Below are 25,726 nucleotides of genomic sequence, written 5' to 3'. Positions count from 1 at the left end.
AACTCCAGTACTTTGGCCACCTCATGTGAAGAGTTGACTCATTGGAAAAAACTCTGATGCTGGGAGGGATTGGGGACAGGAGGAGAAGGGGACGACAGAGGATGAGATGGCTGGATGGCATCACTGACCCGATGGACGTGAGTCTGAGTGGACTCCTGGAGTTGGTGATGGACAGGGAGGCCTGGTGTGCTGCGATTCATGGGGTCACAAAGAGTCGGATATGACTGTGCGGCTGAACTGAACTGAATATCAAAAGTACTGCTTTTTAATGATGTATTTTGAAGAATTTCCAGGGGAAATAATTTTTAAATATCTGGGATTTACTTTAAAATACTCCAGCAAACAAGAGCAGTAACTAAAATGATATTATATTGGTCATTATAAAAGCTGAGTGCTGCATGTACCATACTAAAAAGTCTTGTAAAGAGATCAATCGTGTTAAAACTTTGTGACCAACAGATAAATTCTGGTCTGGGAAATCTTATTTTCTGAGTTCCAAAACATGAAAAGTATATTTGCCAATTAATATTTTTGTAACACATTATTGAGAACTGAGGGCTTCCCTGATGGGTCAGCCAGTAAAGAATCTGCCTGCAATGCGGGAGACCTGAGTTCAACCCCTGGATCGGGAAGATTCCCCTGGAGGATGCTATGGCAACTCACTCCAGTATTCTTGCCTGGGGAATCCCATGGACAGAGGAGCCTGTGGTCTACAGTCCATGAGGTTGCAAAGAGCCAGACACAACTGAGTAACTAAGCACAGCACACAGCACTGAGAACTGTAAAAAATATTGGCACTCATCAATCATCAAACTGTGCCTGAAAGAAAAGAGAAAGCCTGGTAGAAAGAGCAGTCTGCTTTTCCAGGGCTTACCTCGCTAGCCTACTAGAGTCTGCCCTCTAATCCCACCGCTGCACTGAGACACTCAGGCCACCGTGGGCCTTCTGGTTGGCAAATCTAATAGACTCCTCCTCCTCTCACTCCAGATGTCTGCTTCTTTGTCCACCAGGTCTTTCAGATTTGTGTCCCTGTGCTTGGCCTCAGTGCCATTTAGCTATTGGAACCAGCCAAATGGTTAGTGGTGGAAACTAACAATGGTGTCCCCACTCACAGAGAGTTGGGGCAGGGATCTGGAAGGGGCATGGGGGACAGCCTGCGTCTGTCCTATGACACATAGGGCCTCACCTGGCAAGGCCTGAAGGCTGGGCGAATGCTTGGGGCGTGGAAGCGTCCCAGGCACCCTCACCCACCTGTGTAGTTACTTCTGCTGATGGTTGGCTGAGATCTCAGCTAGGCCATCAGCCAGGCATAGGCACACAGTCTCTCTGGGGCCCATTTGGCTCCTTCACAGTAGGGGTGACCAGGTTCCTAGAGAGCAAGTGAAGGAAGGCTATATCCAACACAAGTGAGGCTGACACAGGGAGAAGGCACCACAGACCCACTTCCCAGCGAGAGGTTGTCCATGTCAGTGTGCCTGGGAGACACTGTCGAGAGATCCTTAGGAACATGGTCTCCTTAGCCCCATCACTCTGCTCCATGCTTCTCCCTCTTTGAAATTTCCTTCTTAACCTCTCTCTACTCTCAGCTTAAGGACAGTAATCATGGGGGGGTCTGGCCTGGATCCTTTCCTCTTTTCACTTTGCACTTTCTCCTTTCATCTCGGTCTAGACCACAGCCACAACTAGCTCCACTATGTATCAGCAGCTGCAGGAAACAACACGACAGCAGGTCTGCAGAGCGCAGACTCCACCGCTGAGCTCAAATCCAAAGCGCTGATGTTTACCGACAACCCCATTTTAATGCCCTATAGACGCCTTAAACTCATTTTTTGCAAATGGAATTCATTATGTGTGTCCTGTATCATTACAGGGAATGGCACCCCTGTCCCGCTGCCCCAGATAGAAAATTGTTATCTTAGATTCCTTCTTTTTACTGCACATATCTTTTCGATCAATTTCCAAGTCTTTTAGGATTCCCAGTCCTTCTCAGTATCTTTTCAAAACCTAATTTCTCTCCATTCCCACTGCCCCTGGCTGGTTGAGCTGCATATGACCTGTTACCAGGATCTGTTTGTCCTCCTAGTCTTTTATCCTTAACGTCCACACAGAAAGTTCCTCGTTCTTTCCACTGGTGCACTTTAAACTCCAGGATCGACACACTTCTTATGAATATCTCTTAAAGGGCCACACGCTTTTGTGCCTCTGAACCTTTACACCTGCTGATCCACTTGCCTTCTTCCTTTTGTCTCCCAGCCTCTTTGTTCATGGTTTGCCTTTTAAAATCTCAGTGTCAGTGTTACCTCTCCCGGGAAGCTCTCCCTGATAAGCAGTGCCCTTCACCGGCACACACACGCACATTCCCACCAAATCAACAACTGCAAGAACTCTGTACAATTGAGGATGCAGTGCTCTGCGCTGCTTCCTCTGTGCTCCTCCAATTTAAAATACTTCCACGTGTGACCATGGCTGTACTGCATAACTCTCTGCAGGCTGTAAGCCTCTTCCCATGAGAACTCTCCTCTCCTAATCTCTTATTTATTAATGCTGTCCACAAACAATGATGGCATCTCTTGCTGCTGTTGTAGGGGCCAGATGCCATGGTAAACAGGACTCCATTCATAGCTTGGCTGTAGCTCATGGTAGGTTTTCAGAAAATATGTGTTTACTGTTTGAATAAATGATGAAAAGTTGTGGGTGCTCACCAGCGTTTTGCAATGACTGATGAGAAGGAAGGCACCTCCCTGAATCTCCACTGGGGTCTTTACAGAAATCCTCTTGTGTGCATAGGGCCAGGAGTGTGATTTGCCAGTTTACATAAAGCAAGTCAGTAAACCTCAAGTATGCTGTGGAAGCTCCCTTGCTTTAACGGCTGTTGACATCCATGTCCCAGAGGAAAAACAGTAACATCACATCATAGAAGCCCACGCCTCACTGACAGACATGGGCTGTCTGCATCAGCATTCCCAGCTCTTTTCCTTTACAGGCTGCACCTGCTGGCCTACCCGAAAGCACATCTCCAGGCCTTTCTCCCAGATCTCCTTTGGTGGATTCTCTTGGGAACTGTCTCCACTTGAGTCTGGTCATGTAGCCCACTCCCAGATTTGGAAGCAACAAATACCTGTTCTTTACCCTTCTATTTTCCCAGGTGGCACAGTGGGTAAAGAACCCACCTGCCAATGCCAGAGATGTAAGAGACTTGGGTCAATCCCTGGGTTGGGAAGATCCCCTGGAAGAGGGCCTGGCAATCCACTCCAGTATTCTTGCCTGAAGAATCCCACGGACAGAGGAGCCTGGTGGGCTACAGTCCATGGGGTCAGAAAGAGTCAGACACGACTAAGCATGCCACGCACAACACACCAGTCTATGGAATCAGCTACCATTGCCCTCTGGGCTACAGGGACTCTGGGGGGAAATCATGCTTTAGGCGAACATCATTTATTTCACTTTTAGCAGCTTTTATCTTTTGGCGGGAGACTCGATCGCATTGTAGACGTTTTTATAATCGGCATAAACCTTCATTTACTTTTATTTGACCTGTGCTGCTTTAAAAGCACCACATCACCACTGACTATACCTGGCTTAGTGACTGAGCTCTGTTCGTAGGTACAAAGGATCGACTTTGGGTGTGATGGTCCAGAACCACAGAATGGCCACTTTTGCTTGGTTAAACATGCCGTCAGGCTAGTCAACCCACACACATTTACCAGGGCATCATCACAGGTCCGAAGGGTGCAGGGGCTTCCTTATGGGGGAACATTGCTACTTTCTCAGTATGTTATCTGTTCTAAGTACCTGGCAGTGTCTAGGTGAATAGATTCTGTGCAGGCCAGAGCACAGGGTACTGCCTCCAAGAGAAAATAAAAAACATACGTGTTATATGATTTTCACACTTCTAACTATTCTGTATTTTCAAAATTTTACTTATGTGAGTAATGCGCATGTGTGTGTGTGTGTTTGTGCGTGTGCACGTGTGTGTGTGCATGTGTGCATGTGTGTGTGCGTGCGCGCGTGTGTGCATGTGTGTGTGTGTGTGCGCGCGCGCATGTGTGTGTGTGCGTGTGTGTGTGTGTGTGCATGCGTGCGTGCGTGCATGTGTGTGTGTGTGTGTGTGTGTTTGCACGCACACCTACTCAGTTGCTAAGTTGTGTCTGACTCTTTTGCAACCCCATGGACTGTAGCCCACCAGGCTCCTCTGTCCATGGAACTTTCCGGGCAAGAAGAATGAAGCAGGTTGCCCTTCCCTTCTCCAGAGAATCTTCTCAACCCAGGGATTGAACCCACATCTCCTGCGTCTCCTGCATTGGCAGGTGGATTCTTTATCACTAGTGCCCCCTGGGAAGCCCTATGCAAGTAATACTGAACCATCTGTCCAGTTTCAACTGGGGCTGTTCACTGTGCCCTAATGGATGACTGGGAACCTTCCCCACCCTGTGAGCATAGACTGTGGGGGAGAACAAGAACCTTCTTTTGTTCACAGAACAACAATCTGTTCCTTGTAGACAAATAGAAACACAGGGGCCTGATGCCCAGAAATAGCCTGTGAGGCCTGATTCTGAAGCAGGAACCATGAGACCCCAAACACAGCTAGACAGCAGCTGCTCACCCACACAGAGGTCAAGCCTGGGCACTTTTTTCTTTTCGGTTTGGAATAAGGGTTAATCACATAATTTAGGAAGCACTTGGGAACAAAGTCCTGTGAATTCTCACAGTTACAGTTAATATATTAAAAATTAACCTCACATGTGGTGAAAAGAACAGGAGAGATGAGAATACTTTCAAGTTTAAAAAAAAACAACAACCCTGTTATATTAATAACACAGAAGAAATTTATTTTTATTAACTCCTGCTTCTAAAATTTCAACCAGTGTGATTCAGGCTCGCATCTTATCATACTGTGATGTTGTTCTGCCAAAAGTAACTCCGTATCGATATTTTAGAAATGCCGCAGGGCTTTTATGTAACTAGTTGCTATTTTACCTCAAAAAAAAAATAAATAATGCTTCCTGTTTTTACTTTTACTTATCTGGAATAAGTAGATATTGACATCGGCTGAAGTCAGTATAAAGATTTATTTACCCCGATGCAAATATTGACCAATAGGGAGCCTGGCTTGGTGTTTATATTGAAGGACAATAAATTGTGATATTGACTAGGCTGGGGCATCGATATTTGCATTGTTGTAAACATTTAAAAAATCTCCATGAAATATTCTTCAGAAATCCTCCTGTCATCAGAGGAGCTGAGCTAGAGCTGTTTGGGGACGAGCTGTGTCTAGAAGCAAGCAGGTAACTTGAAAGAGCTATAAATTGTTCTGGTTTCCACATTTACACAAAGACACATTTTTTATGGTGATGGATAATGGTGATTATCAGGAGCTTTCAGGTGACAACCCCCACCCCCACCCCAAATAAAAGATTTTTGTCTAAAACACCTCCCTGTGCAGAAATAGTCTCCATGATCAGCTTATATCTTAAAATATCTCATGTCTTCCAAAGAATATCTGCTCCTAATAGAGTGAAACATTAATTCCAACTAGACTAATTCATACCTGGGGATATTTAGACTCCCCTGGCGTCAAGTTTTCCTTTGTGTTTACAATGGAAAGAAGATGGTTTAAAATAAATTGGTAGGTAGGGCAGGTAAGATGATTAATTGCCTACTTAGTCAATTGAGCAAAATCTATACAAAATCTTATCAGTGCCTATGAATACTTGCGTGCTCCTGTAAGTTCTTAAGTCAAGTGGTGTGTGTGTGTGTGTGTGTGTGTGTGTGTAGAGTATGTATAACTTTTACCTAATTGCATACATATGTGATTGCATACTTTTGACAATATGCCTTGACATTATGGTATAGAATTGGAAGAAATGAGACATGGGCAGTTCCTACTAGCTGCTGCTACTGCTGCTAAGTCACTTCAGTCGTGTCCGACTCTGTGCGACCCCATAGACGGCAGCCCACCAGGCTCCCCCATCCCTGAGATTCTCCAGGCAAGAACACTGGAATGGGTTGCCATTTCCTCCTCCAATGCATGAAAGTGAAAAGTCAAAGTGAAGTCGCTCAGTCGTGTCCAACCCTCAGTGACCCCATGGACTGCAGCCCACCAGGCTCCTCCGTCCATGGGATTTTTCAGGCAAGAGTACTGGAGTGGATGCAAATACACTTTCTAGTTAATCCATGAGTAGCATAGAGTCGGACACGACTGGGCGACTGAACTGACTGACTGACTGACTGCATGTATGGTCAGTCATGTCCAACTCTTTGCAACTCCATGGATGGGATTTCCCAGGCAAGAATACTAGGGTTGCCATTTCCTCCTCCAGGGGACCTTCCCAACTCAGGAATAGAACCTGCTTCTCCTGCATTGGCAGGCAGATCTTTACCACTGAGCCACCTGGGAAGCCCAGTTAATCCATAACTCCTAATTATTTCCAAGTTGGGAAAGCTGTAACTTCCCTTCTCCAGCCCAGTAATCCTAGGTGAGTGACTCCACGTAATGAGCCCCCTATTGGAGAAGCAAAGACTGAATGTCCCAGCACAGGGTTTGAGGTCCAGTGTCTTTGTAAAGAAAGGCAACTCCTACAGCACCCTGATTGAAGGAGATCAAAAAGTGTGGGAAGATGAGCCAAGTAGGATGCCTGTTAATGTGTGAGCATGAATTTGGATGGAGAATTTGGATGTAAAATTTGGAATTTCAAGGTATGTGCATCACGGTTACATTCCTAGAGGATGTGAGATACAAAAAAAAAAAAAAGTGCTCTATACGTCTTGTGATGCCTAACTATCTCCTCTAGGCAGTTCTCTCTGTTATAGAGCCCTGTTCTCAGTCTCTCAGCTGTAACTCCAGTCCCTCTCTGCCCTCGGCCTCCCCAGCTCCAGGACTGCACCCCTCCCCACCCTGACTCCTGCCCTGCTGCCCATCAGGGGAAGGCAAGGTGTGTAGGGGCTGCGGGCTTTCCTCCAAGGCCCCAAGAACCTGCCCTGAATGCCCAGCCACGCACATGCCAGTCATCTGGCTCAGAGACACCAGGGCCCAAGTACTCAGGAGTCTGAGCTCCTGGTTTTGCCACTTGGACACAATGATGAAGCACAGCTTAAAGATGGATGTTGCCTGGCTCTCTGGGCAGCCGGAGGGGAGGGGAGAGTCTGGGATGGGGCTGTGCCCCCCAGGACAGCAGGAGAAGCAAGTGAATGATCAAGGTTCCCATCTATGCTCTCCCCTCCAGCCTGCCCGCCTCTTGATCTTCCATCCGACCCCTCGCAGGACTGGACCCTGACTTCTATCTGCTTCGTGGCTTCCCCTGCGCATGAACTGGGTGTTATCCTGGGTGGTCATGCCCCACAGCCCCCACCCTCCACCCTGTGATCCCAGGAACATCAGAAGGCACTGCTCTGGGACCTTCCTCGTATCTCTCTCTTCTCATCCTTTTGAGCCTTTTTATAAATTGCCATATGAAAGTGAAGTCACTGAGTCGTGTCCAATTCTTTGTGACCCCATGGACTGTAGCCTACGAGGTTCCTCCATCCATGGAATTTTCCAGGCAAGAGTCCTGGAGGGGGCTGCCATTTCCCACATGTAAATTGCCATGTACATTTTTTAAAAAGTGGAACGAAGTCCCTCGGCTGGCTGAGTCTGTCCCTGTCCATCGCAGCCCTGAGCCAGCTTGCACCTCCCTGGCCCTGTCTCTCCTTCCTCCTCTCCAGGCCCTGACCTCACTTCCTGCTGCCAGGTGCCACCTGGTGTGGCCACCACGTGACCTGGCTGGCCTTGCTCGGTGACACGGCATCTCCCACTCTGCTCAGCTCTGCTGCTCATTGAGAAGCACCCCCAGGGCTCCCCTGGGGCCAAATTCACAAAACAAGTTTCGCTTTCGGGTCCAGTGGCTGCTCAGAAATGATTTATTCTTCACAGCACACTCCTTTCTCAGGAAGAAATGAATCTTCCCGTCTCTGCTCCGGCCCTGTTCGCTGCCAGTCCTCGAGCTGTCGTCCCCCGGCCCGTCCTTGACAGATGAGTCTCGCTGCACCAGGGTCTTTGCAATTCCAGGCACAGTCTGCCCTCTTGCAGATGGTCCTCTTGTGAACGCCCCTCCTCCAGCTTACCCTGCTGCATCCTGAGACCGGTGGAGCTGAGCACAGGACAGGATAGGCCCCACGTAGGCGGCGCTGGCAGATACCTGCAATCTCAGCATTGTCCCATGTGAGGAGGACCCATAGCCCCAACAGCTGACCCCAGAGGCTTGGCCACTGGCTAGCAATGGACCATTTATCAGTACCTTCACTGTGAGTGTCTGAGTTTTGTGAATTAATAGCTTCTCATGGCTATGCAGCATTCTACACTGTAGAGAATATGTCCACATATTTAAAACACGTAAGCAAACCCATAGAATGTAAGGTAGATATTCACACCTTCCCCTCTTGTTTCAGAGGGAACGTAAGGGACTCTGCCCAGGTGGCCCAGAGATAGTTCAGCTAAAGCAGCCAGGGGACTGATGGTGGGACACCGCTGTCTGTTGCAGCTGCCACTCCAGAATCCATCACAGGAGAAGCAGTTTAAATGCCTGGTTGTTCTTTCCAAATGCGGTTGTGTTTCTGTTGCTTTCTTGGAAGAGGGTCTTGTCTGAAGGGTTGGAAGAAGATCAGAAGGAAGGAGGCATAGGAGTAGCCCAGAAGTGCCACCAAGGACGCCGAGAGGGAGAACACAGGATCACAGACCGCCCCCCCCCCCACCATCCTGGCCCCTACCCCTGCCCCCTCAGTGGGCAGCTTGGTCCCACATGCTCTTGTCTCTCTGCTGTGTTACTGCGGCTGGGACTTTTCGCGCTTCATCACCATGCCTGAAGACACTCTGCACTCAAGGCTCTCTGCTGGGGGCACTGTCACTGGGGTGAATTTGAATATGTGAGGGCATGTTTGCGTCTCAGAATGACTGGGGGGTCTAATGGCATCCAGAGGAAGGGAGAGCCTGAAAGCCTGCACATCAGCACCGTGGCGGGGAGTTCCAGCGGCCACCCCCACAACCCCCCGCACGGTGTCACCACCTGCGGACACATCACATTTAGGAGGCCCTGCTGTCGGTCCCTGGAATCGCTGAGAACCTGAGGGACCGCGCTTCTCTGCTTCTTCTCTGCGTCTGCCTGCTCATCCTTCCTTCGAGATGTTTTTCTTAGGTTCTGTGTCCCCTTCCTTTTGAAATGACTCCACCAGAGGAAACCTCTCCCTGATAGGTGAACAGAGACTTCCTCCTTTAAATTCTTTCTTGTGTGTGTGCTCAGTTGCTCAATCATGTCCGACTCTTTGCGACCCCAGGGACTGTAGCCGTCCAGGCCCCTCAGTCCATGGGATTCTCCAGGCAAGAATACTGGAGTGGGCTGCCATTTCCTTCTCCAGGGGATCTCCGCGACCCAGGGGATCAAACCCATGTCTACTGCATTGCAGGCAGATTCTTTACTGCCAAGCCACCAGGGAAGCCCAAGTTCCACTCTAGTGTGTATTTATTCTTCAAAATATTCTCTGGACCCCTCAGGCACTTGACGACAGAGACTGTCCTGTCTAAGCCTCATGGATTGTTCTTCGGAGTCAGATCTGACTCCCCAGTTTTAAGCCCTGGAGGCAAGGCCAGTCTCCATTCTTCTAGGTGCAGGGCCGAGTGCTGTTCTTATGCACAGATAAGACTACAGTCTCAGTGGTCATCATCAGAATCATGAGTTTTGGTAAGCGGAATATCCTAGGCTTTCCAAACACTTTGTTTTCATAACAAATAGAATGAATAATGCAAGAGACATGGAGCTCTCAGTTCAGAAGTTCTGTTTGGGGACATTTCTCCCCATGACTGGGAGGAGCCTTCTTTGATGTAGTGCTAGACAGCATGTCAGGCCAGGTGTGTGTGCCACCCAGCAGAGGGCACCTCAGCCCGTGTATATGTCACACTGGGAATGCATATGAGGTTGAAGTTCTCTGAGTTCCTGGGGGGGAAAAAGTCTGGTTTGTAAGAAAAAATGAAACACCAGAAAGAATTGAAAACAGGATCTGAGAGACTGAATGACCCCTAGAGAATATCATTATAGAAAGTCAAGTGCTAATGAATCAGGATCTTGGGATTCCATGAATGTTCCCCAACATGGAACATCTGAGAAATAGATTTACAGGGAAATAAATGGCAAGCTAAGTATTCTGCTAAATAAAGAAAGAAAATGTGCTAACATATATGCATGTGTGGGCATGCCAGTGAGTTTGTCTCAATAACTTCAAATGTATGAGCTTACTATCTGGGGTCTGTGTATGCCCAGGAGCATTAACGTGAATAAAAAGAAAATGACGATGTTCTGGGGATGTCTTTGGAGCTTTATGCATCTATTTTTAAAAATATTGAAGAAAAATTTGGGCAGTTCATACAATAAACATTTCTGTGGTTGATGGGGACAATGTATATCATCCCTGGAGACCAGACTGTTGAAAAGTAAAATTTCAGTTACTTTATAGGCTTTGTGAAATATAATCTCCTCCTTTTTTTCAGAAAACTGTTAGCAGTGTGTGTGTGCACAGAGTCTAGAATCAGTGTTTCTCTGGGAACTGAAGCAGACAGTTTACCAGCCAGTATAGAGGGAGCTACCTGGGGGAGGGCACAAGAATGGGGTAGAGCACGTGACCTTCAGTAGAATCCAGAACCAAGACTCCTAAGGTCAAGAGGGCTGTCAGCGTCTCAAGAATCCACAAGTTATTTGAAGGAATGTCAACTTTCTCAGTGCACAGACCATCCAGATTTACTTAAAGGACAAGTGGATTTTAAGAAGCTGCAAAACTTGAGGACAGCCAAGATTCTGACACGCGATGAAATTTGGCACCTGTGTTATTCTGAGCTACTAAAGTTAGCTGCACTTTTTAGTGTACATTTCTGTGAGTTTTAACATATGCTCGGATTCATGTACCCACCACCACCACCAGAACTGGACATAACACATGGCATGAATCATCTTGCCCTTTTGTAATCAAGCTCTTACCCTTCTCCCAACCTCTGCTGCTCAGATGACATGAATTCTGTTCATCTGTTTTCAAGTTCACTGACGCTTGACTCTGTTATTTTCATTCCACTGTTGAGCTTATCCAGCGAATATCTGAAATTCAGTTCTAAATATTTTCTTTTTTTTATTGTTTATGACTTCTGGGTCTCTGTGGAAATTCTCTATTTTCATATTCCTTTTGAGAGTGCTACTTTTTACTTCATGGGACACAGTTATGCTAGCTGCTTTAAAGTCTTTGATCATGGTAACATCTAGGTCTTCTCTGAGTGGGTTTCTGTTAACGGTCTTTTCCCTAGTGAATTGTTTAGCTTTTCCTTGTTCTTTGTGTGATTATTAATGGACTGTATCCTGCCCGTTTTGAATATTATGTTAGTAGACTCTCAATCTGGTTAAAATCCTTTGAGAATACACTGGGAGGTAGAATCTACCCAGTTTTAGCAGCCAACTAGACCAAAATCACTGCAGATGGTGACTGTAGCCATGAAATTAAAAGATGCTTACTCCTTGGAAGGAAAGTCATGACCAACCTAGATAGCATATTGAAAAGCAGAGACATTACTTTGCCAACAAAGGTCCATCTAGTCAAGGCTATGGTTTTTTCCTGTGGTTATGTATGGATGTGAGAGTTGGACTGTGAAGAAAGCTGAGCGCCAAAGAATTGATGCTTTTGAACTGTGGTGTTGGAGAAGACTCTTGAGAGTCCCTTGGACTGACTGCAAGGAGATTCAACCAGTCCATTCTAAAGGAGATCAGTCCTGGGTGTTCTTTGGAAGGACTGATGCTAAAGCTGAAACTCCAGTACTTTGGCCACCTCATGTGAAGAGTTGACTCATTGGAAAAGACCCTGATGTTGGGAGGGATTGGGGGCAGGAGGAGAAGGGGACGACAGAGGATGAGATGGCTGGATGGCATCACCGACTTGATGGACGTGAGTTTGAGTGAATTCCACGAGTTGGTGATGGACAGGGAGGCCTGGGGTGCTGCAGTTCATGGGGTCGCAAAGAGTCCAACACGACTGAGTGACTGAACTGAACTGAGACCAGTTAGGCCTACACCACAGTCCTGGCCCTCCTGCTCCTGTGGCTGTAATGTTAGTTCTGATTTCAAAGTGTTGACAGTGTCGGAAGATTGTTCTGCATTGGCCAGCCAGGACCCTGAGTGGAGGCATGAACCACAGTTTAGTTCTCAAAGCCCTTGGTGTGCTGTCCTGGGTGAGTTCCACACACAGTCAACGGTGAACCTGAGATTGCTCACAAGCTTCATGTGAGCTCCCTTGCCTCTGAGATTTCCCCCCACAGGCTGGCTCCCTGGGTGCCCCTTCCTTGCCCGCAGCTTAGAAAGCAGAAGCCTTAGCTCCCGCGAATGTCTCTCACTTCCTGTGATTGTGAGTCAAACTGCAGGGCAAAGCAGGGAAAGAGAAGAGAAAACTATAAATGAAATTCCTTCTGTTCTTCTGAACACAGTTCCCTTAGTATTCCCTTAGTACCGCAGGTCCCAAAGAAGGTCTTGCTTGTTGTGCTGTTTTGTCTTCAATTTTAGGTGGCCTCTGAGGTTGCCACCGTTGCTCCTGGACTTTAGCTTCAGGACTGAGGTTGACCACAGGGCAAGGAGAGGGGAAAAAAGAACAAAACCAGTAACAAAAACAAAAAGTAATGTCTCTCCATCTTGAAATTTTCCCTTTCCTTTCCTCAGACCAAAAAGTGAGGGTTTATCATGTTTTTTCCGTTAGCATCCTCTACTCAGTTTTAGATTCTGGCTGCTCTGAGTCAGGCCAAGAAAGAGGAAGAAAAATACCAAGAAATTTACCTCCGTGGTATTCTTCATACAAGTTTCGATTTTCCCCTTCATCTACCTTCTATTCTTTACTTTTCAGAGTCCTCAGGTTTTTTAAAAAGTTTCTTTTCTAGTTGTAATAGGCAGGAGAGATCGGGTGAAGTGTGTTTGTGTGTGTGTATGCTAAGTCGCTTTAGTCGTGTCTGATTCTTTGTGACCCCATGGACTATAGCCCACCAGGCTCCTCTGGCCATAGGATTCTCCAGGCAAGAAACTGGTGTGGGTTGCCATGTCCTACTCCAGGGGATCTTCCCAATCCAGGAATCAAATCCGATTTGATGTGATTTGAGTCTCTTAAGTCTCCTGCATTGACAGGCTGATTTTTTACTTCTAGCGCCACCTGGGACACCCCAGGTAAAGTATGTTCACTCCATCTTAACTGGAACTATGAATGCTGTCATAAGAATTGATGATACTGACAATAACTAATTAAATCAGTCCAGCTTTTTATTATCACTATGTTTGTGTAACTTTAAATGATGTCTATGAACAGACATCCCCACCGCCCTGCCTTTGATAAACCATCGATATAGGAAAATGGAAGCTGGGAATAATACGAAATGGGGCTACAGAGTCAGGTATGTATGTCATACCCCTTAAATTATAGGGAAGGCACAGGGTTTAAAAAGATGCAGTCCAGAATTTCCACGGCAGGGCAAGGATACGAAAAAAGAATCAAATACACTGTAGTCTCCAGTGGACAGGACCAGTCTGTAGGGGAATCCACTCCCCCAGACCCAGGTATCAGTGGTAGGAGGCGAATCTCCAAGAAGAGCGGAGGAAGTCAGGAATTGTGCTAAGCAGGTTCAGTGTGCAGAAGGAAGGGTCTGAAAGAGTGTGGAGGTGAGGCAGAGGAAGCAGTTTAGGAAACAGTGTGGCCTGGGGACAACAGGGAACAGGAGGCAGCTGGAGAGGTCAGACACTTCCATCAGGAGACATGCGCGTCAGGGGCCAAGTCCCGTCTACCTACTGTTTTTTGTGTGCCCTGCAAGAATGTCTTCTTATGTTTTTAAATAGCTGAATGTCCATCAAAAGAAGAGGAATCGTTTGTGACACAGTAAGATGATGTGACATGAAAATGTTGTGCAGAATCCACTTTGCTGGAATCCTCTCCTTCTGGCTCTTTCTCATGGCTGCTTTTGAGTGACAGTGTCAGAGTTCAGAAGTCACTGCACAGGCAGTATGGCCTCAAATATTTGGGAGGTCTCAAATATTTGTCACGTGGTCAAAAAAAGTGTGCTGACCCTGTTCTAGAGGCTCGGCGATGAGGGCCTCACAGAAGGGAGGTTCCTTGGGCTGATGCTGGGGTCTTCAAGGCATCACAGAACACTCATGTGAGGTCTAGGAGTCAGCTGTGCCCACAGGCTTCATACAAACCTGGCCATGGCCAAGTCCTCCCACGGGGCTGGCAGTGGCTTTGAGCTCTGATGAGAACAGAGCAGTTGTGGGGGTGAGCTTCTGATTTACCTGAACTACTGAGTGACTGTCTCCAGCAGACACCTTTGGTTCTCCCTGCTTTCTCTGTTTAACGTGTTATTTTATCATCTGCTTATGCTCTGTCTCTCTCTGCCCCTTTCTTCACCAGTTGCTGACTTCACTGGTCGATCCACGAGCTCCCGTCCACCCCTCCCCTGTCCCATGGAAGGTGCCAGCAGTCAGGTCACAGATGTGGTCTGCTGAAGAAGAGAATTAGAACAGAAAGAAAGAATAACTTGTCCCTCAGTTACAGGTGTTAGATTTTTCACTTCAAGGACCAATGTCATCAAACAAAAGTATTCCTCTATCCCAGATCTTGGGGTTGTGGGAAAGGAAAAGAGTGACTAGGCTGGAAAGAAACCAGGGGGGTGGGAGTTAACGCCATCTAAGCAGAGCAGCTGAGGAGAGGCAGAGAGGGAAAGAACTCAGCGCCCTCAGGGCAGGCAGAGCACAGGGCTCCAGAGGAGGAGGGGGCTGGGGAGGTCACGTGCATCTCTGTGCACCGTAGGTGTCAACCACCGGGAAGCAGGTGCCGAGGCTTCTCAGGGAGGCTTTGATGCACCAGCATGGTTTTGCCCTATTAGGTCAAGTTCAAGTTCAAGTTCAAGCCCTTGCTTGCATCCACATCCCGGTTGCCAGCTTCCATTCCTTGCCTAGAGCTCTTATCATAGCGCCTGTTAGTGTTTCTGCTGCGGAGGCTGCCGGTGTCTCTGCAGAGGCCCGTTTTGTGTGGACGGCAGCACTTTTTCCCTGCCTGCCCATCCCAGGAAGGTAGAGAGCCTAATCACGTTCCATGCAATCATTCCGCTGCTAATTGCATATAGACAGAGCTGAATCACCAAGCTGATTCCACTCGGGAAAAAATGCAACCCAATTGATGATGCCATAAGAAGACTCTCTGAGACACTTCTGATTAGACACTTCTGAAACCTGCTGCATCCTAACTCATTCAGAGGAAGCAGGGGCCTTAGCTACAAGAGCTTTTAATGAGGGGTATTTGTGGAGATGGACAAACCAAGCTCTTTTCTTATTCACTCCAGGTCTAGCTTGATGGAGGCTTTTTAGTTCCCCCTTAGGAAATGTGCAATAAAATTATTTAACCTTAGGAGATTAGGACACATAAAGGACACTCTTTGTGTGTCCAGTTCTGTATCAAAAGAAATAATAAACTTAAAAGATATCTGCTGGTTTCTTAAAAGTCACCAAAGAAGGTTTGAATGGTTCATTTCAAGAGCCAGACTAGTCACCAGAATTATAGTCAGTTATTTCATTCATTCAGTCTTGACCATATAATCATTCAGTGACTTCTGTGTGTTCAATGTTGCTATACATATTGGAGCTAAAGATAAATAAAATACCCTTCTGTCTTATAAATTTGAGGGGGGTAAACACATGCGATTACATAACAATGCACTGTGATTGGTGCAACACTGGAAGCAAATAAATGAATAAACAAATAAACTGTAGAGAGGAGGTAAGGAATTTTGATTGCAAGAAAGGGTTCCCAAAGGAGTGATATCTAAGATGGTTTTGAAGGCGAAAAGGGAGAGGATGCAAAGCACAGATGAACAGCTCAGTTTGTAGGAACTTCATGGCACATCTAGTGGGTGGGGGGAGAAAGGAGCTGGAACAGAAGACTCTAAAGACATGGATGAGAGCCAGCTCAGAAAGAGCAGGGGAGCAGGACAAAGGGTTAAGTTTGGGGGAGATGAGTTTTGTTTTTTTGTGTGTTGCAATCATTTGGGGATCAATACTAAATATAATAACCTGGAGGAAGGGGTAACAGTGGAGAAGGGGTTGTAATAATCCAGAGTAGGTAACTGGGATTGAATTAACACAGTTAACAGTATGAGAGAAAGAAGAAAATGGATTTGTTGATGGGAGGGAAGGAATGAGTGAAAAAGTAGGAATCAAATGTGACTCTATTTTATCCTGGGAGACTAGGGAGGAAGCCCCACCACCAGCAGAGATTAGCAGATGCTGGGTGAGAGCAGGTTTGAGGGGTGAGATGATGGTTCAGCCCGGGGTGTCTGGGAGGCACATGAGGGGTGTTTCCCTGGCAGTTTCAGAGACAAAAGTCAGCAGATCGTCCTGGGATGCTGACATGGACATGGAAATCGGGAGTAGAGCTGGTCATTTAAACTGTATCTGAATCTGACTGGGATTCAGAGTATACATTGACCAAGGGGACGAGACAGAGGAGAGCTAAGGAGGGGGAGACTTTAAAGATGCCATCAAATTGCCAAATTGCTCCTAGAATCTGTTCCTTCTGACTCTTTTAGATCCTCCTTCTGTGAAGGATCTAAAAACAATTTGCTCAAATTCTCTCATACAATTCTCAGACCCAACCTAGGAAGGAGGAATAAAAGCATTTCCACATGTCACTAACAAGGGAACTGGGGCTCAGCAGTTTACTCAAGGCTGCGTAATTCCTAAGAGAAAGAGCCATAATGAGGGCTCAGAAGCACCAAGTTTGTTCTGACAAATTATGGTCGTCTTGTTTTCTTACATTGTGCTCCATCCGCACGCAGGTGTGCACGCCTGTTTAGATTTTGTGTGAGATGAAGAGAGATGGAAGGAAACCTTAGCAGTGGAACTGATGAAAGAGTAAATGAGCTCCTCTTTTTCCTGCACCTCTCTTCACTTCTGCGTGACGGGATTGAAGGCCCACCTGTGTGTGGAGGTCTACTCAGAGCTGAGGAGGGAGGCGGTCCCAGACAGCCAGGCAGGGCCGTGCACGCATCTCAGCCAGTGTGATTCGGTGGCAGGTAGATTTGGTGGTGGGTAGATTTTGAGAACTATTTGCAAAGATTGTTATGTTATGTTAAATATGTTCAAAAGTGATAGTGAAAGTGGCTAAGTCGTGTCCAAGTCTTTGCAACCCCAAGGACCACATGGTCCGTGGAATTCTTGAGGCCAGGATACTGGGATGGATAGCCATTCCCTCCTCCAGGGGATCCTCCCAACCCAGGGATCGCACCCAGGTCTCCCACATTGCAGGCTGATTCTTACCAGCTGAGCCACCAAGGAAGCCCAAGAATACTGGAGTGGATAGCCTACCCCTTCTCCAGCACATCTTCCCGACCCAGAAATTGAATTGGGGTCTCCTGCATTGCAGGCAGATTCTTACCAGCTGAGCCGCCAGGGAAGCCCTAAATATGCTCAGGCTATAATCAAATTTGGTATAAACAAAGGTTTTCACCATGCCTCCCTTTCTCACTGGACCCAAATAATCCTACATCCTCAGGCTTCCTCTTACCCTGGTGGGTGGCCTGTGTCCTCATCTCCTCCCTGGGCCAACTGGAAGTGCAAGCTGGCATTTCCAGCTCCAGCATTGATGACCCTTGCCGCTTTCTCTCAGGATCCGATCTGAATTTATTCATTAGATTATTTTAACTATAGATCTGATCCCATCCCGGGCTTTCTTCTCTCTCCCTTCCCCGAAGCGGGCATGTTTTCACAGCCTGTTTGCTTGGTACATCACCAGTGCTCCCTCCGTGTCCAGCAGGCCTCTCGTTGGCCTCCAGTGGTCGTGGGTCTCAGGGAGAAAACAGATCCCCACCCACTACACTGCGTTCCTCCTACGTCTGGGTGGGAGGAGAACTCCTCTTGTTTAGTGAACAAAGTACTGCTCAGATCTGCATGCCTATTCTTCAAAAGGATGATTTATAAGTTACTTCGCTTTCCATCCTCTACAAAATATTTAACATATACCCAAGGCTGTGCTTTACTCCTAGAGTTATTCCTTTTTCCGATCATCAGTTATATTTTAAAGAGTTTTCTCATTTTTCTTTGTAAGACTGGGGGTTGATAGAGACTTGGTTCCGTGAAGTCACTGTTAGATGAACCGCAGGACCATAGAGGGGGCGATATGAATCTTTCTGGGTCCTGTGCCCCTTTTAGACCCCTGTTCAGAAAGAAATAGAATCTCTTGTTAAAACACACATGCACACATACAGAGGCATACGTGCATGATGTCATTTCCTTAGCTTCAGAAACCCCTAGGGTTGGAGTTCTAGTTTCAAGATAAAAAATCCTGCTCTTAATCCAGAAACCATCATCATGGCTAAAGCACAGACACCCCTGCTTTCCCAAGGAGACTCAGGACCAAGTGGCTACAGTGATGCCCTGCAAGTGGACTTCTGACCATGTGTGTGCGTAACAGAGCCCGGAACCTTAACCCATTAAGAATCTCTTTTAAAAAATCCATTAAATTAATCTGGACAAGGATTTTCCAAGCAACTTCAAATTCCGCAGCCCTCATTCCTGGCTTATATCTCTAGGGATTTAGAAAAAGAGAAAGCAAACAGCGGACGTTCGAGGTAATACGACACTGCGGAGTTCTATATTTATCCCCTATCAATGTCTTTCAGATCAAATTGGCTGAGTTTACAAATCAAAAGCTGATTCCTTCATTTATTTTTTTATTATTTTTTTTTTTTTAGCAGCCATCAGCTGCATCATTGCAAACATCCAGGTTCCAGACATCAAGCTGCAAACTCTAAACCTCCAGCTGTATGTTTTCTGACTTTGAAACCATCCCCCATAATAGAAGGTCTGCATGCAAACCTGAGCTAGGGGTCCTCGTGAAAAGGCAGGCAGCAGAGGGACACAGAACCCCAAGAGCCCAGCCGGCTGCTGGAGCTGCGTCTGCAAAAACAGCTTGTTGTTAAGGGAAGGGATGGGCCTCAGAGATACATGGGACCTGGTGTGGTGGAGTACAAAGGGGTCATTTTCATATAATTGTGTTTTGGTTGTAGCTCCTCCTTAATACAAATGTAAATATGATTCCCAGAAAGAGTCCCACTTTAAAAATTAAGTGAATTCTCTTTTCTTTTTTTTTTTTAATTTTATTTTTGAACTTTACATAATTGTATCAGTTTTGCCAAATATCAAAAGCACGTGTTTGCGGACCAGACCTCCCAGCACCTGAGCAAAACCATGGCTTCCTCCATCAAAGCACAAAACTTCCCGTGCTGCTCAGCTCAAAATTAAGACACCTTGGAGGGACACCCTCTTACCTGTCCTGTAAAGAGCTCTCCCCAAAGCCCAGGCGGCATTGAACAGGAACTTCCTGATGCAAATCAAAAGGGAGGAGGGAACCAGAGTCTAGAGGGCTAGTTTAGGACTAGACGGACCTTCCCAGGTGGGCTTTCCCTGGTGGCTTAGCTGGTAAAGCATCTGCCTGCAATGCAGGAGACCTGGGATCAAGCCCTGGGTTAGGAAGATCCCCTTGAGAAGGGAACGGCTACCCACGCCAGTATTCTGGTCTGGAGAATTCCAGGTACCGTGTAGTCCATGGGGTCACAAAGAGTCAGACATGATTGAGTGACATTCACTTTCAGACAATCTAGAGGATGAATCTAGGACTAGACTAGTCACAGAATTTGAGATAATTTTTTAAACGATTCCAAATTTGGAATTTTAGAACTCTGTGCTTTTTTTTCTCTTAGTTTCTGAGGTCCAGTGATTTTTTATTTCAACTCATATTTATGCCATAAAAATATTAAGCAAGGAGACAGCTGTGCCTTCTTCTCCTCTCCAGTAGCTGCAGCTGTTCTTGACAAGTGTTTCTTGGGTGAGATAAAAATGATAACCATGGCTATTATTATTTTCAGTTATACAGATTTCAAAGCCCAATCTATGAACTCGGAAACTTGGGGTTTCTTTTCCAAAGGAATATTATTACACAGGGCAGTTTTCGTCCTTCTGTGGGTTATAAACTTCTGAGCTTATGTCCTCTGAAGAGTATGAAGCTTCTTTGGAGCTTCAGGAAATGAAATCCAACTTGCTTCCTTTCCCTACTTGGATTGTCAGAGTCCACTTAATGAAGTAGTTCTGTTCCTGAAAAGTTAGTTGCAAAACAAATTCTGTTAGATAAATCACATTTCTTCATTGATCTCCATTTTTAAATTAAGGATGCATTCCCCAAGGAAATAATTGGCCCCAAGATTAAATATAAATTATACTAAACACTCGATAAAACTTTTAAAATCACATATTTAAAGAAAGGCTATTGTTGGAATACTAGTGGTGATGATATTTTTTAAAGTCAGGAAGTACAAATATTTTTCCAGGAACAATTACCAAAGGTGGTGCTGTTTGGGAACAGAGTGAATGGATAAGGACGATATGATACATATATACCTTGGAATATTATTCAGCCATAAAAAGGAGCAAAATTGAGTCATTTGTACAGATGTGGATGGACCTAGAGACTGCCATATAAAGTGAAGCCAGTCAGAAAGAGAAAAGCAGGTATTGTATATTAATGCATATAGATGGAAACTAGAAAAAGGATACAGATGAACCTACTTTTAGGACAGAAATAGAAACGCAAATGTTGAGAACAGACTTATAGACACAGTGGGGGCAGGGGAGGACAGGATGAATCGGGAAAGCAGTGTTGACATATACACACTACCATGTGTAAAATAAGTAGCCAGTAGAAGGCTGCGGCACAGCACAGGGAGCTCAGCACTGCGCTTGGCGATGACCTTGAGGGCTGGGGTGGGGGAAGGGTGGCAGGGAGGCTCCAGAGGGAACAGATATATGCGTGCTTAAAGCTGATTCCTGGGCCAGGAAGATCCCCTGGTGAAGGGATAGGCTATCCATTCCAGTATTCTTGGGCTTCCCTGGTGGTTCAGATAGATGGTAAAGAATCCACCACCTGTGATGTGGGAGACCCAGTTTCGATCCCTGCATTGGGAAGGTCCCCTGAAGGAGAGTATGGCAACCCATTCTAGTACTCTTGCCTGGAGAATCCCCATGGACAGAGGAGCCTGGCGGGCTACAGTCCATGGGGTCACAAAGAGTCGGACAGGACTGAGTGACGAAGCACAGCATAGCATAGCTGATTCACGTTGTGTACAGCGGAAACCAACACAACATTATAAAACAATTATTCTCCAATTAAAATAAAATTAATAACATAGAAGCAATAAATAAAAAGAAAAAAGAGGTTGACAAACTTCCAATTATGTAAACTACATCCTGAGTGCCTTGAAAGCCAGAAATGCCCAAGACATGGTCCCTGCTGTTAAAGAGCTTCAATTACATGGGAAAATAAAGCCAGTGCACAAGGCATAAAACCACCATTAGAAAACACTCATCGCTGCGGGATTAATAGGTGTGGGCGCCATCCTGTGACCTGGTGTGCTGCCTCTGTCCACATGTGTGATCCTGGACTCATCTGAGCTTCAGTTTCCCACATGAAAAATACAGAATTGACCTAAATCCCTAATTCCCAAAGTTGAGTATACATGAGAGTTTTTAGAACTCCTCATCCCAGGAGATCCTGATTCATTAAGTATGACTGGCAACTAAAATTCTCTATTCAAACAATGATTCTATGCAATTCTTTTGACATCAGCCTCTGTCCTGCCTCTGTGGATCTGTTTTCTTTTTGTCTTTCTTCCAATATTTTTATAAGTTCTCCATTCGAGCGACAAAGCACTGATCATTTCATAGCCAGAATACAGATGCTATTAAAGGAAAACTTTCCTTGAATCATTAACTCTATAAATTCAGATTTCAATTATTTTTTTTTCTTTTCTGTTTTCTTGTTTAAGTAGTACTGATGGTTACCTCATTTCTGGTGATTCAGAGTTTTATTTGTTATCTACGTATATGTATGTATGTTTAGTCGCTAAGTCATCTCTGACTCTTTGCGACCCCATGGACTGTAGCCCATCAGGCTCCTCTGACCATTGGATTTCCAGGTAAGAATACTGGAGTGGGTTTGCCATTTCCTTCTCCAGGGGATCTTCCTGAACCAGGGATTGAATCTGGGTCCTCTGCATCAGCATGTAGGTTCTTTACCACCAAGCCACCTGGGAAACCCATATATGTGTATATATATATATATATATATATATATATATACATATACATATACTAGCTTTCTCTCTGGTTTTGATATTTTTGCTTCTAATTGAGAAAAAGTATATGAGGAGAAAGGTGAAAAATATGACAATGAAAGCTAAAATGTGTAAAGCATTTTAATCTATACATATTAATTTTCATATACCTTACCCAATTTAATTAGGAAGTGTAGGGACTTCTGCTTTATTGATTATGCCAAAGCCTTTGACTGTGTAGATCACAGCAAACTGTGGACAATTCTTCAAGAGATGGGAATACCAGACCACCTTACCTGCCTCCTGAGAAATCTTTATGTAGGTCAGGAAGCAACAGTTAGAACTGGACATGGAACAACAGACTGGATCCAAATTGGGAAAGAAGTACGTCAAGGCTGTATATTGTCACCCTGCTTATTTAACTTACATGAAGGGTACATCATGCGAAATGCCGAGCTGGATGAAGCACAAGCTGGAATCAAGATTGCTGGGAGAAATATCAATAACCTCAGATACACGGATGACACCACCCTTATGGCAGAAATTGAAGAGGAATTGAAGAGACTCTTAATGAAAGTGAAAGAGGAGAGTGAAAAGCTGGTTTAAAACACAACATTCAAAAAACCAAGATCATGGCACCCAGTCCTGTCACTTCATGGCAAATAGATGGGGAAACAATGGAAATGGTGACAGACTTTATTTTCTTGGGCTCCAAAATCACTGAAGATGGTGACTTCAGCCATGAAATTAAAGGACACTTGCTCCTTGGAAGAAAAGCTATGGCCAAACTGGACAGCATATTAAAAAGCAAAGATATTACTTTGCCAATAAAGGTCTGTCTAGTCAAGGCTATATTTTTTCCAGTAGTCATGTATGGATGTGAGAGTTGGACTATAAAGAAAGCTGAGCACCAAAGAATTGATGATTTCAAACTGTGGTGTTGGAGAAGACTCTTGAGAGTCCCTTGGACTGCAAGGAGATCCAACCAGTCCATCCTGAAGGAGATCAGTTCTGCATTTTCATTGGAAGGACTGATGCTAAAGCTGAAACTCCAATACTTTGGCCACCTGATTCTAAGAAGTGACTCATTGGAAAAGACCCTGATGCTTGGAAAGATTGAAGGCAGGAAGAGAAGGGGAACAACAGAAGATGAGATGGTTGGATGGCATCACTGACTCGATGGACATGAGTTTGAGCAGGCTCCGGGAGTTGGTGATGGACAGGGAAGCCTGGTATGCTACAGTCCGTGGGGTCGCCAAGAGTCGGACTCGACTAAGCAACTGAACTGAACGAACTGTAGGGACTTCGCTGGCAATCCAGTGGTTAAGGCTTTGCCTTCTGTTGCAGAGTCGTCCAGTGCATGTGGTGTGGGTTCAGTCACTGTTCAGGGAGTTAATATCCCGCATGCCTCAAGGCCAAAAAGCCAAAACAGGCAAGGGAAACAATATTGTAACAAATTCAATGACTGTACTTTTTCTCTAATTCTCCATTTGTTCTAGAGAACACAGGTTAGTCAAATTAAGCTTCCTTGGTTTTTGTAGGGTGACGTTAGCGTAATTCTCTTCCTCCGATAATACAGATGTAGATCAGTAGGAAACGTACACTTTGCCCAAATCTTAAACTATCCAGCTTCCTTCCCTACATAAAATTGCCTGATATTAATATTGTAAATTTCACATAAAGTAGCACAATGTTCCCACAAAAAACTTGAAAATTATTATTTTTTTTTACTATGATTGCCCCAATATTTACATACTTGCATTTCACCCTATGGCAATATCCCCTCTCTGCCTCAACTTCTCCATTTGGATGTTCCTATAACAATGCAGGAGACCTGGGTTTGATCCCTGGGTCGGGAAGATCCCCTGGAGAAGGAAATGGCAACTCACTCCAGTATTCATGCCTGGAAAATCCCATGGACCAAAGAGCCTGGTGGGCTACAGTCCATGGGGTTACAAAGAGTCGGACACGACTGACTGACTTCATACTTCATACATGACAAGTTCATCAGAGTTTGGTTCCTGTATGCCTTACTGTGGTCACACAAGAACCTGTTTGATTGGTAGAATTAAACCAGATGCGTGATCTGTGGTTGGAGAGAACAAGGGACCCGGGAGCCCTGCGTCGTTTTGTTTCCTTGCTTTGATGGTGTCATCTCAGCCTCCCAGGAGATCTGAGGTCCTACCAGCCACTGTCCTGACACTGGAGCTCAATCCAGAAACAGCTCAGCAGAGCTAATTTATTTCCTAATGCTACAGCACTGTTAATTTATAAATTACACTGGTAATTCGAGCTATTATTAATTTCAGATGGTGTAGGGCAAGCCTAATTAAAATATGACACCAGTTGCCACACATATGTACCAAGGACCACCATTTAAAATTAATGGGAATATTAAGTGTGACACGAGTGTCCGCGATGCTCTGCACAGTAATTACAGCATCTAGCGGGGAAGATCTGACACATGTAGGCTCACGGTGGGTGCAAGTAAACAACCACAACGTAAAAGGAAGCGCGAGCTCTTCATTCAAGCCTCTTCTCCTCATTTCCTCCACCCTTCATCAGTTCAAGGTTAGTGCTTTTTTCCCCTAAAGATGCTTAGGGAGCAGTGACAGACAATTAAGGCCACTGTGCTTACTGGTGGGGACCATGAGTCTCTATGGGCTAATGTTGACTGTCGTCTCAGACTCTGGACTTTGGGGCCCTGCCTGCGACATTCAGCGTGTTCTTGGTTCTTCCCGTGAATTTATTAACACTCGCTTGCCTGCTGTGATAGATGCTGTCCGCAAGAAGTACAGGCAGGGGAGCTCCTGTATGTGTATGCCGCAGGTTTCGTAGGGCAGAAAGACACCTGGGGGATGCTCAAGTTGGACTAGGTCTGGATGATGACAGACTTATCAAGACCCAGGAGTGCCGGCCCCTCTGGGCAGGCAGTGGTCCTTCTGTGTATGAGAGCTGTTTTCTTCTATGTCATTGTCATCACTCCTGCTATTAACCGTTATAAAAATGGTGATCTTAGCAACGTCACAGAACAAATACAAGCATTGTTTACATGTTATTGTTGTGCAGGCGCCCAGTCGTGTCCGACTCTTTGCGACCCCATGAACTGCAGCACGCCAGGCCTCCCTGTCCATCACCAGCTCCCAGAGTTTGCCCAAGTTCATGTCCATTGCATCGGTGATGCCGTCCAGCCATCTCATCCTCTGATGCCCTCTTCTCCTTATTTACATACCACGCACATAATTCTTTGTATGACATCAGTTTCTTTTTATTGTCATATTTATTTTCTGCATCACAGATACAGGCAGCATTATGGAGAGGTTTTATGCCCTGGGGGAAGGACTGTGCCTCTTCCCTCCCCGCTCAGAATGGAATCCCCACACTGCATTAACATAGCCCTGATCCTCTGAGTCTGGACCTCCAGGAAAATCATAGGATAACTGTATAGTGCTTTCAAAGTGGGTTTCAAAGTGCTTTCATGTAATCAGCTTATCATTTGTTCCTCCAGACATCCCGGTGTGCTCTGTGATGACCTAGAGG

General features: G+C 45.8%; 1 protein-coding gene across 5 annotated transcripts in view; it reads left to right on the top strand.

The window, feature by feature from the left end:
- Window positions 1-25,726, top strand: part of NTM (neurotrimin) — a 953,690-nt gene that overhangs the window by 904,144 nt on the left and 23,820 nt on the right. The window lies entirely within an intron of this gene.

The sequence above is a fragment of the Bubalus bubalis genome, chromosome 5, assembly GCF_019923935.1.
Source record: "Bubalus bubalis isolate 160015118507 breed Murrah chromosome 5, NDDB_SH_1, whole genome shotgun sequence".
NCBI lineage: Eukaryota > Metazoa > Chordata > Mammalia > Artiodactyla > Bovidae > Bubalus > Bubalus bubalis.
Note: the sequence above shows the minus strand (reverse complement) of the source record. Positions and strands in the feature narration are given on the sequence as shown.